This window comes from Triticum aestivum, chromosome 1B (genome assembly GCF_018294505.1).
Source record: "Triticum aestivum cultivar Chinese Spring chromosome 1B, IWGSC CS RefSeq v2.1, whole genome shotgun sequence".
NCBI lineage: Eukaryota > Viridiplantae > Streptophyta > Magnoliopsida > Poales > Poaceae > Triticum > Triticum aestivum.
In genome coordinates, this window is record NC_057795.1 from 584,304,234 (window position 1) to 584,320,711 (window position 16,478).

Consider the following 16,478-nt stretch of genomic DNA (forward strand, 5'->3'; position numbering starts at 1 on the left):
CCACGAGGGACTCGTACTCCACTCCGAGGCCTGACAGCATGTAAGAAACTATCTGATCAGCATGAAGGGCCTGTCCAATGGACGCAAGTGTATCAGCCAGGGTCTTCTTCATCTTGAAGTAGTCTGTGCCCGTCATGTCGCGTCTCTTCAGAGCAGCCAGTTGTGCACGTATCTGAACAAGGCGAGCACGGGAGCGCGATGCAAACATCCGCTCTAGCTGCCCCCACGCCTCGGCCACCGAGGTCGCAGCCATGACATATGGCAAGATGTCCTCACTGACGGTAGCGAGGATGCCGCCGAGGATTGTCTGGTCCTTGCGGTACCAGATTGTGTACTCCGGATTTTCCACCTGAGTGGTGGTGCGGCCTTCACCTGTGCCCGTGGTCTGTTCCACGGTCGGAGCAGGGGCCATCTCTCCGCCGGATGCGATGCCGAGGAGATTGTAGGTGCGCAGAAACGTGAGGAACTGTGCCTTCCACATGAGATGGTTGTCGCGAGAGAGACGCACGGTGACGACGATGGTGGCTGCTGGCATGGAAGCCATGAGAGAGGAGGAAGAAGTCGACATTGGTCAGATGGCGTCTGATACCATGTAAACTCAAGTGTTGCTGTTTAGGCCGTGATCAACCTCACCGGTAGTGCTCTGTTTATATAGCTTGAATGACAACATCAGTTACAAATGAATAGATCATGGATAATCAAGAGAGGACTCTTGTCCTTCAATATTCTAGCACTAAGTACTAATTACCCAACGTTACTTCATGCTAATGGCAGCACTAACTCATACTTGTTATCTTAACACAGCAACCTGCACCAGCTCGGCACTGGCCACCTCCACCGGAGGCTGCAGGCGCTGGCCAGGTGCTACGGCCCGCTCTTCCTCCTCTGCCTCGGCTCGGTGCCCACCCTCGTGGTCTCCTCGGCCTCCCTGGCCAATGCCGTGCTCAGGACCCAGGACCACGTTTTCTGTAGTCGGCCGCAGCAGCACACGGCCTGCGGCACGCTCTACCGCTGCAGGTACATCGCCTTTAGCCCCTACGGCGAGCGGTGGCGTCAAAACCGCCGCATCACCGTCGTGCACCTATTCAGCGCCAAGCGTGTGGACTCCTTCCGCACGCTCCGGGAGGAGGAGGTTGCGCGCTTCGTGGGATGGATCCATGCAGTGAATGGCGCCCAGGAGAACTGTAGCGAGCGCCGGGGAGTCAACGTGACCGAGCTCATACTAAGCTTAACCAACACCGTCATCTCGAGGGCGGCGTTCGGGAACAAGCTCGGAGGAGTGGAACCAGGGATGCTCCGGGATATGAGGCCAACTCCACCGCGCGACCCTATCCTGTCCAACCCCGTCCGTTTGGAGTAAAACGGACAAACCGGACGGCCCAGCGCGCGGCAGCAAACGGACTTTTGTCCGTTTTGTGTCCGCTTTCGACCCATCCGCGGCCTAAGTTTGCGTCGCTTTTGGGGCGAAACGGACAACGCGCGGACGGGCGGGACGCGCGCGCTTGTCCGCCCCTGACCCGCATGTCGGTGAAACAAAGCACCCCCCCCGCCCATTTGGCGCCATTCCCCCCAAACCTTCCCACGTCCCGCCCGTCCCACTCCCTCCCCCGTCCATGGCCGACGCCCAGCCTAACTCCGGTGGGCTGGCCGCCGACCCGCCCGGAATGGCCAAGAAGAAGAAGGGCAAGGCGCCAAGGAAGCCGCGGTCGGAGTGCACGCCAGAGGAGATCGTCAAGTTGGACGCGGAATCGGCGAAGAGGAGGAGCCGGAGGGCGGTCGCCAAGACCAACGTAGCCGCGACCAAGAGAGCCGCCGAGCATGCTGCGATTGAGGCCGTGCGGCACAAGGCCGAGGTCGAGGAGAAGGAGGCCATCGTCAGCAAAGCGCACGTCCTTCTCATGGCTGGCGTTCGTTGTCCGCCCGGTTTCTCTGGAGGGGCCGTCGGTACGGCGAGCACAGGGTCGTCGGTCGCCCGGCCTCCGCACTGCCAGTCGCCGACGTCGCGGACCACGCCCTTGTCGCCTGGCTTTCCTCCGCCAAGGCACGACGGCCAGACCCGTTTTGGGGGGGCGCCGGACATGAGCGTGATCGTGCCGTCCACACCACGCCCCTCGGCCATCATCGACCTCAACGTCACCCCTGGGTCCAGCAGCGGCGGCTGGCCGTCCATCGAGATGCAAAGAAAGCAAGCACGACCGCTGTTTACCGGCACCATGCCGTCCCCCCGCGTCTTGTTCGACGGAATGCCTACACCAACAGTACCGGTCGACGACCCCTACTACGACCAGTTCATGGAGGAAGTGATCTACGAGGGTGGTCACGTCCCTGTCTACGACCCCGAGGAGACCCAAAGTCAGGATGGCCGCGGCCAGTTCACTGCCGATGAAGAGGGCGACGACCGTGCTGACTACGACCATGGTGACTCGTGGCATGAAGACGATGACATCTATGTCGAAGGTGATGGTGATGAAGAAGAAAGCAATGACATTGACATTAGTGGCGAGCCATTGTTCATCGACGAGCTGACACAAAGAGCGGAAGCACAAAAGAAGAGGAAGAGCATTCGCACGGGTTCATACACACAAGATGAAGACAAGTTGATTTGCCAAACTTGGATGGAGATTAGCCAAGATCCAAGGACCGACGCTCAACAAAAGGGTATTGTTTTTTGGACGAGAGTCCACAAAACATTCCATGAAAGGAAGTTGTTTGAGCCCTACCAATTTGAAAGCAACCGCGGCGTCGGCTCGATTCAAAAAAGATGGTTGTTCATCCAACAAGAGTGCAACAAGTATCAAGACGCATTTGAGAGCGTTCAAGCACGGCCCGTGAGTCGTACCGGCGTTGGGGACATGGTATGCTCTCCTTCCTTGCCCTTTCCTTGCTACGACCATGAGACTCCGGCCTTGTACATGTTTGCATGTTCACTTTGTTGTTGATTATATGGTGTAGGCATTTCAATCTTTGGAGGCATTCAAGGCCCGACACAATGACAAGCCGTTCACTCTTATGCATTGTTGGACTATGATCAACAATTGCCCTAAGTTCAAGGACCAATACCGCGAACTCCAAAGGAAGAGAGGCCTGAAGACGGCCAAGTTCGCCGGAGGTGGAGATGGCGAGGCGTTGAAGAGGCAGAGGGGCAAGACCAACTCCAAGGTTGACAACATTCGTAATGCCTCATCCATGGCATTGCATGACACTTTGCATGGCATGATGTCGCAAAAGGATGTGAGGGACGAGAAGAAGCGGCAAAGCAAGGACGAGCAAATGAAGCAATACCTAGAGCTTCAAACGAAGAAGCTTGAGATGGAGGAGGCGTCCAATAGAGGGAAGATCGACATGGAGGAGGCGGCCCGGCAAAGACAGCTCGACATTGAGGCCGACAACGTCAAGGCCAGTCAAAGGCAGCTCGACATCAAGGCCACCAATGCCGCCACCAAAGCGAAGGAGGTGACCCTGGCGATCATGAGCGTGGACTTTTCGAAGATGAGCGAGAAGACGAGGGCCTGGTTCGAGGCCAGGCAGAAGGATATGCTCGACGCCGACGGCCTGAACTAGGAGATTGGCATGGTTGCCGCCCGCCCCGCTGGCCGTGTGCCGGCGAGAAAAATATTCATTTCAAAGGCCGGCTGTGTTGCCGACCGCTGGCTGTGTTGCCGGCGAGGACAACCATACATTTTGGAGGTTGGCTGTGTTACCGGCCGCTGGCTGATGCCGGCGATGGACGTGTAGGCCGCTGGCTTTGTAGCCGGCGTGCGTGATGAACTGGGGCCGTAGGGCTTGGCATTTGAAACGTTTCTCTTTTTTTTAAAAGACGCAGACAAGATGGGGTAAAGGATGCGGCCGCACGCTGGGCGCACGGCCACCGCATCCCAGGACAGGCCCGGACATGACCCCATCCCCCTGCCCAAACGGACAGAATCCGGACAAAACAAACGTCCGTTTGGGGTCGCGTGGTGGAGTTGGCCTGATGGGAGAGATCAGCGATTTGCTCGGTACCATCGCCGTGAGCGACGTGTTTCTGCGACTCCGTTGGGTGGACTGGGCAACAGGGCTCGATGCGAGGGTGAAGAAGGCGGCGGCTAAGCTCGATAACATTCTCGAGAAGGCGGTCCAGGAGCACAAGAGAAGCAAAGGAGACGACGGCGGCGAGGCTGGTGACCTCCTGGACGACTTGCTCTCGGTCGTCAAGGATGGTGATCAGGGGTTCAAGCTGGACCGGACTGATGTCAAGGCAATCACCTCAGTAAGACCTAAGTCGATCAACAACATGTTTAATTACCCCTCAAGGTTTTTCCATCTTAACCTCTCTCCCCTGAGGCGGCGGCGCCGCGCCGCCCCCGGGGAGTCCCCGTCCACACCGCCCTCAGCCCTACCCCCCCATCGCGTCCCACTACCGCCGCCGTTGTTAAGGACGTCGCGGGGCGAAGCCCCTGTGGTGAGGTGGCGTAGTCCTCGGCCGACGGTAAAGCGTGGGGGCAGCGGCGTCCATGCATCTCCCTCCTCCTCCAACGGCAGTGCGCAGCGGGTTGCCGTTGGCCAGGAGATCTCCGGCGGATGAGATTTTGGCTGCGATGAGATCTGATCTGGGCCCGAGGGGTTTAGATTGAGATCCATTGCGGCTGCGCCTCGTCTCGACAACGGCAAGAGGAGATCCCCCCTGGGTAATCTTCGTGGCACGAGGACATCCGGGTCTCTTGGGCCGGGCATGGTGGTGGTGGCTGCCTTCTCCACCGAAGGCGGTTGTCCAGGCTGGTAGTGACGGATCTTGGATCCCACTATTAGCACCGGCGGCGAGTTGGGGAGACATAAATGGCCGTCGGTGAAAACTAAGTCGACACCGGTCATGGCGGGCGATGGCGGCGTCTACGTCGTTACCTTGATGAAGGCATCGTCAAGCAACTATCGTCAACCTGCTCGTGCCGCTCGGGGAGAAATCCTAAGATCACCGGATCAAATGATGGCGGCACTGCGGTGTCGTGTTCCCTATTGGGGGCATCATTTGTGGAGCGGCGCCGGATGCAAGAGGCGTGAGGTGGTGTGGCGTGCCTTCTCTCGCGTCGACGAAGGCAGGTCTCGGCGGCATGGACCAGCGGGGTCTCACCGGTGGACGTATGATGATGGACGAGCGCAGGATGGTGGCGTTGTCTGGTGTCGTGGTGACGTCGACGGCAGCTAGACCGAGCAAGGTAGATGCAGCAGTACATTACTGAAGATGGATAGGTGGCGGGTGGCTGCGGGGGCCTCGTACCTGGCAGACGCCTGGTTGAGGCGTGCGCTGGACTGGTGGTTGCCCCATACCCGGCAGGCGTCTTGGTTGGGACCTCAGGTCTTAGATGTTAGGTTTGGCTGCGAGGTTCTGTTTGGTATTAGGCCCAGACTATCAGCATCCCTATATCAACTGGATAGGAGTAGCTCTGCCTAGACAGTGGCTTTAGTCTTACTGTTGTATGACTTTGTAAGGTCTTATGTAAATAATTAATAAAGTGGCTGCATGCATCGTCCAGATGCAGAGGCCGAGGGTCCTCCTTCTTTTCTAAAAAAAATTACCCTTCAAAATAAAAAAAATAAAAAATAGCATGTTTAATTACCTTAATTACCTGCTAGGAGGGTACCACTAGCATATTGTTAAGTGTTAACCCGCCTCTCTTAATTATGGCAGGACATGTTCCTGGCAGGAACAAACACGACTTCTAAGATGATAGAATGGACCATGGCCGAGCTCGTCAATAACCCAAGAGAAATGGAGAAGGTGCAGCAAGAGGTGAGACGGGTTGTCTTGTCGGTGCACGAGCACGAGTCATGGAGGAGGATGTGGAGAAAATGAGCCTCCTTAAGGCGGCCATGAAAGAAGCACTGCGGCTGCACGCGACGGTGCCGCTCCTCATCCCGCAAGAGTCGATCAAGGACACTTGGCTCCACGGCTACTACATCCCGGCAAAGACTCGGGTCATCGTCAACGCATGGGCGATTGGGAGAGACGGCAAGACATGGGAGCACGCCGAGGAGTTTCGGCGGAGAGGTTCATGTGCGAGAACATCGACTATGGCGGTAGGGACACCCGGTTCATACCTTTCGGTGCCGGAAGGAAGGGATGCGACCAGCGTTTTGATTTTCGTTTTGTGATTTTTCTCGCCCTAGGCCGAGATGGCCGAATTTCGGTCGTTTTTAAAAATTTCGGCCGAAATTTGACCAAATTTTGACTGAAATTTGATTAAAATTTGACCAAATTTTCTCAAATTTGACCAATTTCGGCGGAAGATAGATTTCGCCCTAGGCCGAGATGGCCGAAATTCGGCCGAAATCCATTTTTTACGGCCGAAATTCAAAACCCTGGATGCGACTCGCTTGGCCGAGCTAACGCTAGCAAACATGATGTACCATTTTGACTGGGAGTTGCCGGATGGGCAGGACCCTGAGTAGTTTGAGGTCATAGAGTCCAACGGGATCTCTCCCGGCCTTAAGTCTGCCTTGATCCTTACCCCGAAACCACTGTAATACCGTTGGAATAGGTGCTTTGTCCCTGCATGGCCACTTTTCTCACTTAATTTATTGGCTTAGCTCACTTTACCTTTCAAATATTTTGGACCGAGATAACCTTCTATGGCCTTCCTTGTTGGCTTCGGTCCCAACAGTTGTAGACTTGCTGCAGTGAAAACGTTGTTGTACCGATTGCGATGAAGGTTAGCTGTGTGACAATGTTGTTGTGAAAGCGGGTGTGAGTGGGTGAAAAGGCTAAAATGTTCCTAGAGATCTAATATCTGTTGAGCAATAAAACATGTGATCGTATGTGGGTGTCTCCCGGGAGGTGTCTTGGGGAAAAGGTTGCTCCCCATCCATTCATCATGTATATAAGTGAGTCTCTCACGTTACAATGAAACGAAAGAAACATTTGGACTCTTTGTTTGTCTACTTTTATTTCGCTCTATAAATCGTTATCAGCATGCTCATAACCGAGAGCGACTTGGCCGCACAGAAAAGAAAAGATAGAATGGCCTCCACGGCAGTTCCATCCAGCGCACGGGCAGGACCCTGAGTCGTTCGATGTCATCGAGTCCAACGGGCTTTCTCGTGTCCTTAAGTTTGCTTTGATCCTTACCACGAAACCACTATAATATCTGTTCGCATAGGTGTTTCGTTACTGCTTTGCCATTGCCACTTTGCTCACTTAATCTATTGGCTTAGCTCAGTTTACCTTTCAAATATTTTGGACTGAGATAACCTTCTATGGCCTTCCTTGTTGGCTTTGGTAGAAACAATTGTAGACTTGCTACGGTGAAAACGTTGTTGTGCCGAGGAAGCGGTTGTGATGAAGGCTAGTTTTTTTTTTTGCGGATGTGATGAAGGTTAGTTGTGTGGCAATGTTGCTGTGAAAACGAGTGTGAGTGGGTGAGGAGTGCTGAGATCATTGCGGTTTGCTGACTAATCATTTGTTTTGACTCTGATTTAATTATAAATGATTGAGTTGTAAGTAGATCGCTTGTTATTGTGTCAACTGGACTATAAGTAACTAGTTTAACAAACAAAAAGGTTTGTTTTACAATCTTTCGAGTATTGACGAGGAAATTGTTATGCATTTATTTAATATAAGCAAAAGCATAAAAACATTTTTTTAGAAATAGTTGCAAGTCTATACATTTATCTATACCTACTAATAAAGCAAGGTGTGTTTTGTTGAAATTTACGTTTTCTAAAATAATTTATACTTAGACACATAGAGTTGTTTCCTGCTGGTAAATAGTAAAGGGAGCCCAGCCTAGTGGTTCTCTCGTCACGCCGTCGACCTCCTGAGTTCCGACTCTCCATTTCGTTTGGACACTTCCATTTTTCGTGTTCTCTTTTTCAGCAGTTATTAGGCTGGCCCGCCATGCGTCTCTTGCGAGTGCCAGCAGCCCTAACGGGTGCTTCAAGCGCTGAATAGGAGCTCCCTATCCTGCCATTAGCAAGGCTAGCACATATGCCCGTGTGTCGCAAAGGGAGAGATATTTTCTGCAAGAAGCAACGGAGGAGTCCAATAAACACGATCTCCGCGGCGGTGGGGTGGCCGAGCTAGGAGTTGTGGTCTTCTCGCGGATCATGTTTGGCCTGCGAGATCTTGATAGCGGTCGGGGCAGCATGACGGCGACCACCCAACTCATGCTTTTCCTTCCTTTGGGTCCACCTCCGTGTCGGGGTTGTCGCTGCCTCCACATTTGGTGGTTGCAATAGGAGCTCCCTATCCTGCCATTAGCAAGGACTAGCACATATGCCCGTGTGTCGCAAAGGGAGAGATATTTTTTGCGAGAAGCAACGGAGGAGTCCAATAAAAACGATCTCCGCGGCGGTGGGGCGGCAGAGCTTGGAGTTGTGTTCTTCTCGCTGGTCATGTTTAGATCTTGATAGCGGTTGGGGCAGCATGGCGACGACCACCCAACTCGTGATTTTTCTTCCTCCGGGTCCACCTCCGTGTCAGGGTTGTTGCTGCCTCCACATTTGGTGGTTGCACGGCGACCTTCGGGGCACGATTGCTTCGACCACTCTCTCCTATGATGGCATAACGGGATGGATTACTAATTGCAGCGCAGAAATACCATTTCATTATCATAATCAACGCATAAGCAGGCGGTCCGTCCTTTATCAGGATTTATTCTCTTTGATTTTTTAGCGCTTATATGCCCGCAGTTTTTTTAGTTGCGCCAAACCAGCATATTCTTTTTTATTGACACATGTCCACAATTTATTTCAATTATAGCCAACCAACATATTCTCTTTTATCGTCAAATAGTGGGACGCACCACAATTCGCGTCTGAGCCCGAGCAGGCATCGAAACGACCTGTGTTTGTAAGGCGCGTGTAAAAATTCAAAAAAATGACGAGTTGAAGGATCAAACTCAAGACCTCAAAACTAGACCACATGTTGCTAGCACACGAACAAACGGGTCTTGCTAATCAAAGGCCAGGACAAATGTTTAATAACATACTACAACATTAGATTCGAAATACTTTTTTGTTTTTTTAACTTTTCAAAAATTATACTCCTTTCGTTCCTAAATATAAGTCTTACTAGGGATTCCGATATGAAACACATACGGAGCAAACTGAGTGAATCTACACTCTAAGCTACATGTATATACATCCGTTTTAGTTCATAGTGAAATCTCTAGAAAGACTTGTATTTAGGAATGGAGGGTGTATTGATAATTATTATTTCCCTAATGTCGTTGGAAACGTGAACATTTATAGAAATCCCGAACATTTTCCAAGAAAAGGAAGACTTTTTAAAAAATCGTTCAACTTTGTAAAAGCCAAATAAAATTTGAAACTCAAAGTTTTTTCTGAAATTCACAAAAAAATTGAAAACATGAACCTTTTATAAAAACATGAACATTTTTTTGCATTTATGAACAATTCTTTTAAATGGGAACATTATTTGAACATTGCGAATGGTTGTAGAAAATGTGGTTATTAAACACGAGCATTATTTTGAATTTGTGAGCATTTCATTACAACAAGAATAATTTTTGAATTTGGAACATTTTGTAAAATGCAGTTTTATTTAGCAACTTTTAAACAGTTTTGGAAAACACAAAGGTTTTCGTAAAAGAATGGGAACATTATTTGAATTTTGAACAAATTTTGGTACGAGAACAAAAATTTAAAGTTCCAAATATTTTCAAAAAGGGAACAAAATTTTCTAATTCTAAACATTTACAAGAAATTGAAATGCTTTCTGAAAATTTTGAATTTAAGAAAAAAGGGGAAAATAAAAATAAACTTGGAAGGGAAATGTAAAATAATCATGAAGGAAAAAGAGAAAGAAACAGAACACGAAGAAAATGAAAATGGGCTGGCCCAATTTTGGGCAGCCTGATGAAAGCTGTGACATTTGCCGCATCGTCCGACAAATAGGGTTTTCCAGTGTCATGGACAGGAAAGAAAAGTGTGCTGGTTTTGCTGGGCCCACGTATGAAATTCTGGACAAAAATATAGTACCACCTTGTATAGAAAAAAAATGGACTGTGGTAACTTCCGACTGATCGGAAGATAAACAACACATGGAACGTTTTCTTTTTTCTAAGTAATTTCACATGCATGCAGCCTTACTAGCTAATCCGCGTGCGTGGTGGCAAAGGAGTGCATGCAACTAACCTTAACTCATGATTCGCCATGCATGCAAACTACAGATGATGTCACCAAAAGATTCTTTCGGTTTTGAAACTTTAAAATGTTTTGTAACTCAAATCATTTCTCTGATTCAAAATTTGTTTTCACATAAAAAATTCGTCACGACAAGACCTTCGAAACTAGATCACATGTTAGTATGTTTCAACGACTTTTTTTTCAGGTCAGAAGTTACCACACATGTACTTTTGAAGCTTACCATGGTGTTTAAGCAGAAGAAACTCGGGGTGTTTCAAATTTTTTTGCGTGGGCAAACAGTTACCACGATGTTTGTAAGTAAATTACCAAGTATGCAAATACCACCTTCTAGCATCGGTGGCATGCCTCGCCCGCGCCGCATGGTATGACTCGCTAATGGAAGTTTGTGGGTCATGCCTGGCCAGGCCCATTTAGGCGTATGCCGGGCCAGTCTCTTGGCCATCTACGATCAAGGTTTAAGGTTCGTAAAAAACATCCTATTTATGCAAAAGTTATCCGGTGTATGTTTTGCAACTAGTTAGTTTCTCTGGGTCAAAATCAATGCGGTGTTTGTACGTAAGTTATCAGGTTTATGGTCAAAAAACTGTCATGTTATTTACACAAAAGTTATCAGAGTTATGTTCTTCAAAAAGAAAACCCTAGTGAAAGTTACCGTGGTGTTTGTACATGAGTTATCAACTCTGTTGTGCCTGTATTACCATGCTATTTACACATAATTTACCAGGTATATTTTTCAATAACTTTTACCCCAGGGTCAAAAAAGTTACCGGGAGTTGGTATATGAGTTGTCAGCTCTGTAGTGTGTATATTAGCATGCTATGTCCACATGATTTACCGGGGGTGTTTTCAACAACTTTTTTTCTCGGGTTAAAAGTTATCACGCCTGGGCTAAGTAAGTTATCACCTATGTTGTGTGTATATTAGCATGCTATGTCGGAGATATGTTTTCAACAAATTTTATCACGATGTCAAAAGTTACCCTGGTGTTTGTATGCGAGTAATCATCTCTGCTGTGCATATAATTACCACACTATTATCATAGAGGTTACCGGGGTATGTTCTTTTTTAACAATTTTCATCCCGAGGGTCAAAGTTATTGTGGTATTTGTACATGAGTTATTAGCTCTGATGTGGGTATATAACCATGATTTTTACACCAAAGTTATCAGGGGAATATTTTTGAACAACTTTTATCTTGGGGTTGAAAAGTTACCGCATTGTTTGTACATGAATTTTCAGCTATATTGTGCATATATTATCATGCTATTCACACAGAAGTAACGGCGTGTATGTATTTCAACACTCCCGCTCTCAACCCAGGTACAATATGAGTCCAGAGCTTCTTTCGTAACTCCCATAATTTCTTCGTAGTGGCTTCATTCCATTTTTCTCTAAGTCAAAAAGTTACCTTGTGTTTGTATGTGAGTTATCAATATTGTGTGTGTATTACCACGGATGCTACTTACGCACAAATTATCAGGATGTGTTTTTCAACAACCTTTTTCCCGTTAAAAATAATTACAGTGGTATTTACATGTGAGTTATCAGCTCTATTGTGTGCATATTATAATGCTACTTACACACAAGTTATCGGGTATGTTATTTCAACAATCTTTTTCCTGTTAAAAAAGTTGTCGTGGTGTTTGGATGTGAATTATCAACTCTATTATGTGTAAATTATCGTGCTACTTACACAAGTTATCGGGATATGTTTTTTAACAACCTCCCTGCTATAAAAAAGTTACCGTGGTGTTTGTACGTGATTTGTCAGCTCTACTGTGTCTAAAAGATCGGGTATGTTTCAACGCCACTTTGCACAATAACATGAGCTAGGTGAGTTGCCTGTTGGGGTCAAGTACAATCTGGTTGGTCCTAGGTTTGGATCCCACACACCTCATTTTTTTTCTCTTGCTTGATCCATTTTTACGTGCAAAAAAAAGACAGCAAGCAAACCAAAAAAAATTAGAGGAGATCATGCAATTATGATCGAGGCAAGAAAATAGGATCTAGAAAGAAAAATGGAGGAGATCGTGCAATTCTGATCGAGGCAAAAAAAATAGGATAGGATCGGGTAGGAGAACAAGAGTCCTGATTGACGCGAAAAAACCGCATCGGAGGGGCATCGTGCACTGAACCAACAACATAACAGGAACCGTTCAATTAGAAACATGCGGCATCCGAATCATGCAGATCTGTCGCAGAATTCCGGCCAGTCGAATTTTAGCTTTCTCGGAAAAAAAATCGGTGGTGAATGGATGAAAAAACCAAAGAAATTTATCTTGCTTCATTAGTATGTATAGATATAGATATAGATATGGGGTAAGCTCCTAGTGTCAAGCCCAAAACAATTTTGCAAGAAGGTGACATGGGCCCGGGCTGCACGTACGCATCCACTCGTTTTGGGCACTGATCAGTTTCCTTTACAGCATCATCAAGGCGTTTTTCGCTTGAAAAAAGAACTCGTTTCATTACTTTAGCGAAACCGATGTTCAAGCCTACAATGTTGGTTGTTGCCTTGTTGGATAAAGACATGTCTAACGCAGACCTTCAAACTGCTCATATTCGTCCAGTCTAGACCTAGGCATTTCTTGACCGGGCCGGGTTTCAAAAAGAAAAATCCCAAACCGGGGCCAGGCCCGCAGCCAGGCAAACTGCCTACTTTTCATATGTACAAAAAAATAATCACTTTCGGGGATTAATACTATAATGCTATTCCAATATCTATTTTGAAAACTTGGAAATCATGTCTTGTCGGGCTTTCCGGGGCTTTGGGCTGGAAAGTGAGTTAGGCCCGAGCCCGGCCCAGATGTCGGGCTTCGGGCTAGACCTGTCGGGCTGGGCCACCCATGCCCAGGTTTAGTCCAGACCAAGTGGTTCGGACGCATTTTGCCAACAACGTGGCACCACATGTGTGGACCGGTCTTGATGTTTGTTTTTCCATAAATCGGAGGCAAATCAAGGTGCTATGCGGACGTATGAACTGCTCCCACGTACACATCGGCCCCATCGAAAATCTTCTCTAGCGAAAAGCGATTGCCATGCATTCATGTTGATTGGCACTACTCCAAAGCATCAACATCGCGTTCCTGCTGGCCCAGAGCAGACAAGACTTCTAACTAGACTGACATTGAAGTGGCTCGCCAGCCAAGAGTGCCGCCCACGCCAATTCCTGGTCTCTGTGTCTATTCAAACGCCGGAAAGACGTGACCTGACTATTCTCCCCACATTGAAACATGTTGCATGTTTGTCCGCCTGCCGACATCAAACAAGTGTGATTGCCGAGAAACTCACTCATACGCTCACATTCAGATGACCCGTCGCTTGGCCTGGCCGGTGCCCGCTATTTATACTTGGCCAGGCCGCCAAATCCGTACTACACCACACCTCCGCTCCCGATCTCTTTCGTGCACAAAGTCCGCCATGATCTCCAGCTCCAAATTGTTGTAGGATAGTCTCTTCACCGAATAGAAGTAGGAGCTGGTCGGCACCGCATCTGGCTGACATGCTTGCCGTACCAGTCAGATAGAGGTTGGCTTAACGGCAAGCTTGCCAGAGGGCAGCGACGTCAACGAGCCGGCACCACCGCCCTCACCGGTCCATGCCGGTGATGACCCACAAGTATAGGGGATCTATCGTAGTCCTTTTGATAAGTAAGAGTGTCGAACCCAACAAGGAGCAGAAGGTAATGACAAGCGGTTTTCAGCAAGGCATTATCTGCAAGCACTGAAATTATCGGTAACAAATAGTTGTGTGATAAGATAATTCGTAACGAATAACAAGTAATAAAAGTAACTAAGGTGCAGCAAGGTGGCCCAATCCTTTTTGTAGCAAAGGACAAGACTGGACGAACTCTTATATAAAGAAAAGCGCTCCCGAGGACACATGGGAATTACTGTCAAGCTAGTTTTCATCATGCTCATATGATTCATGTTCGTTACTTTGATAATTTGATATGTGGGTGGACCGGTGCTTGGGTGCTGACCTTCCTTGGACAAGCCTCCCACTGATGATTAACCCCTATCGCGAGCATCCGCAACTATGAAAGAAGAATTAAGATAAATCTAACCATAGCATGAAACATATGGATCCAAATCAACCACTTACGAAGCAACGCATAACATCGGGTTTAAGCTTCTATCACTCTAGCAACCCATCATCTATTTATTACTTACCAATGAATTCCCCTAGGCCCAAATCATGGTGAAGTGTCATGTAGTCGATGTTCACATAACACTACTAGAGGAAAGACAACATACATCTCATCAGAATATCGAACGAATACCAAATTCACATGATTACTTATAACAAGACTTTCTCATGTCCTCAGGAACAAACATAACTACTCACAAAGCATATTCATGTTCATAATCAGAGGAGTATTAATTATCATTAAGGATCTGAACATATGATCTTCCACCGAATAAACCAACTAGAATCAACTATAAGGACTAATCAACACTACTAGCAACCCACAGGTACCAATATGAGGTTTTGAGACAAAATCGGATACAAGAGATGAACTAGGGTTTGAGAGGAGATGGTGCTGGTGAAGATGTTGATGGAGATTGACCACCTGTCGGTGAGAGGATCATTGGTGATGATGATGGCTTATATTTCCCCCTCCCGGAGGGAAGTTTCCCTGGCAGAACAGCTCCGCTGGAGCCCTAGATTGGTTCTGCCAGGTTCCGCCTCGAGATGGCGGCGCTTCGTCCCAAAAGCTTCCTCCTTATTTTTTCTAGGTCAAAACACACCATATAGTAGAATATGGGCACCGAAGGGCTGCCAGGGGCCCACAAGGTATGGGGCGCACCTAGGGGGGTAGGGTGTTCCCTCCACCCTTGTGGATGGCTGGTGGCCCCCCTCTAGTGCTTTCTTCTCCCAATGTTTTTTATTAATTCCAAAATGACTCTCCGTGAAGTTTCAGGACTTTTAGAGTTGTGCAGAATATGTCTTTAATATTTGCTCCTTTTCCAGGCCAGAATTCCAGCTGTCGGCATTCTCCCTCTTAATGTAAACCTTGTAAAATAAGAGAGAAAAGGCATAAGTATTGTGCTATAATGTGTAATAACAGCCCATAATGCAATAAATATTGATATAAAAGCATGATGCAAAATGGACGTATCAACTTCCCCAAGCTTAGATCTCGCTTGTCCTCAAGAAAAAGCCGAAACCGAAAAATATGTCCACATGTTTAGAGATAGAGGTGTCGATAAAAATAAAATACGGAAATGAGGGCATCATGATCATCTTTAGAACAACAACATATATTGTCATATAATTTCTTATGCCAAAGTAACAATTCATTCACTAGGTAAAGTATGAATCAAAAACTTCATTCAAAACTAACGAACTATGATCTCAATCATTGAAGCAATTGAAATTTATCATAATATCGGAAAGAGTCCATTTAAGAGCTTTTCAGCAAGTCCACATACTCAACTATCATTTAGTCTTTCACAATTGCTAACACTCACGCGGTACTTATGGGTTCAAAGCTTCAATCGGACACAGAGAAAGATAGGGGCTCATAGTTTCGTCTCCCAACCTTTTACCTCAATGGTAATATCAACAATAATACTTGATGATAACCTACATCCGAGTGGATATATATATCTGGATCTTTCTCCAACACATAGTGCTTGCCAAAAGGAAAAAAAGTGTAAAAAGGAAAGGTAAAGATCACCATGACTATTGTATAAGGGTAGAAGATCATATCACAAGTTCGTATAAATCTTATTTTCTTCAGACTAATAGATCATACATATTTAGAGAGTAATTTTTATTGCTTGCACCGATGACAACTTACTTGAAGGATCTTACTCAATCCATAGGTAGGTATGGTGGACTCTCATGGCAAAAACTAGGTTAAGGAATGTTTGGAAGCACAAGTAGTATCTCTACTTGGTGCAAAGGATTTGGCTAGCATAAGAGGGAAAAGCAAGAACAACATGTTGGAGGATCCATGACAATATAACTTCTATTCGGTTATAAGAAAACATAACCCATTATGTTGTCTTCCTTGTCCAACATCAACTTTTTAGCATGCCATATTTTAATGAGTGCTCACAATCACAAAAGATATCGAAGATAGTATATTTATATGTGAAGTCTCTCTTTCTTTATTACTTCTTATTAATTGCAACAATTACCAAAACTATGTTTGTCAACTCTCAACAAATTTTATTCATCATACTCTTTATATGTGAAGTCGTCACTCTTCATAAGATCAATGCATGATCTTTTTATTTCTTTATTTTTATTTTATTCCCTCAGGATCATAGCAAGAAAGCAAAGCCCTTAACTAAAAAATACTATTTATTATTTATAGCTCACGA

At 47.0% G+C, this 16,478-nt stretch overlaps 1 pseudogene; it reads left to right on the top strand.

Annotated features, from left to right (window-relative positions):
- Positions 1 to 533: 533 nt before the first annotated feature.
- On the top strand, positions 534 to 6,501 carry LOC123080093 (cytochrome P450 71A1-like; annotated as a pseudogene).
- Positions 6,502 to 16,478: the final 9,977 nt, after the last annotated feature.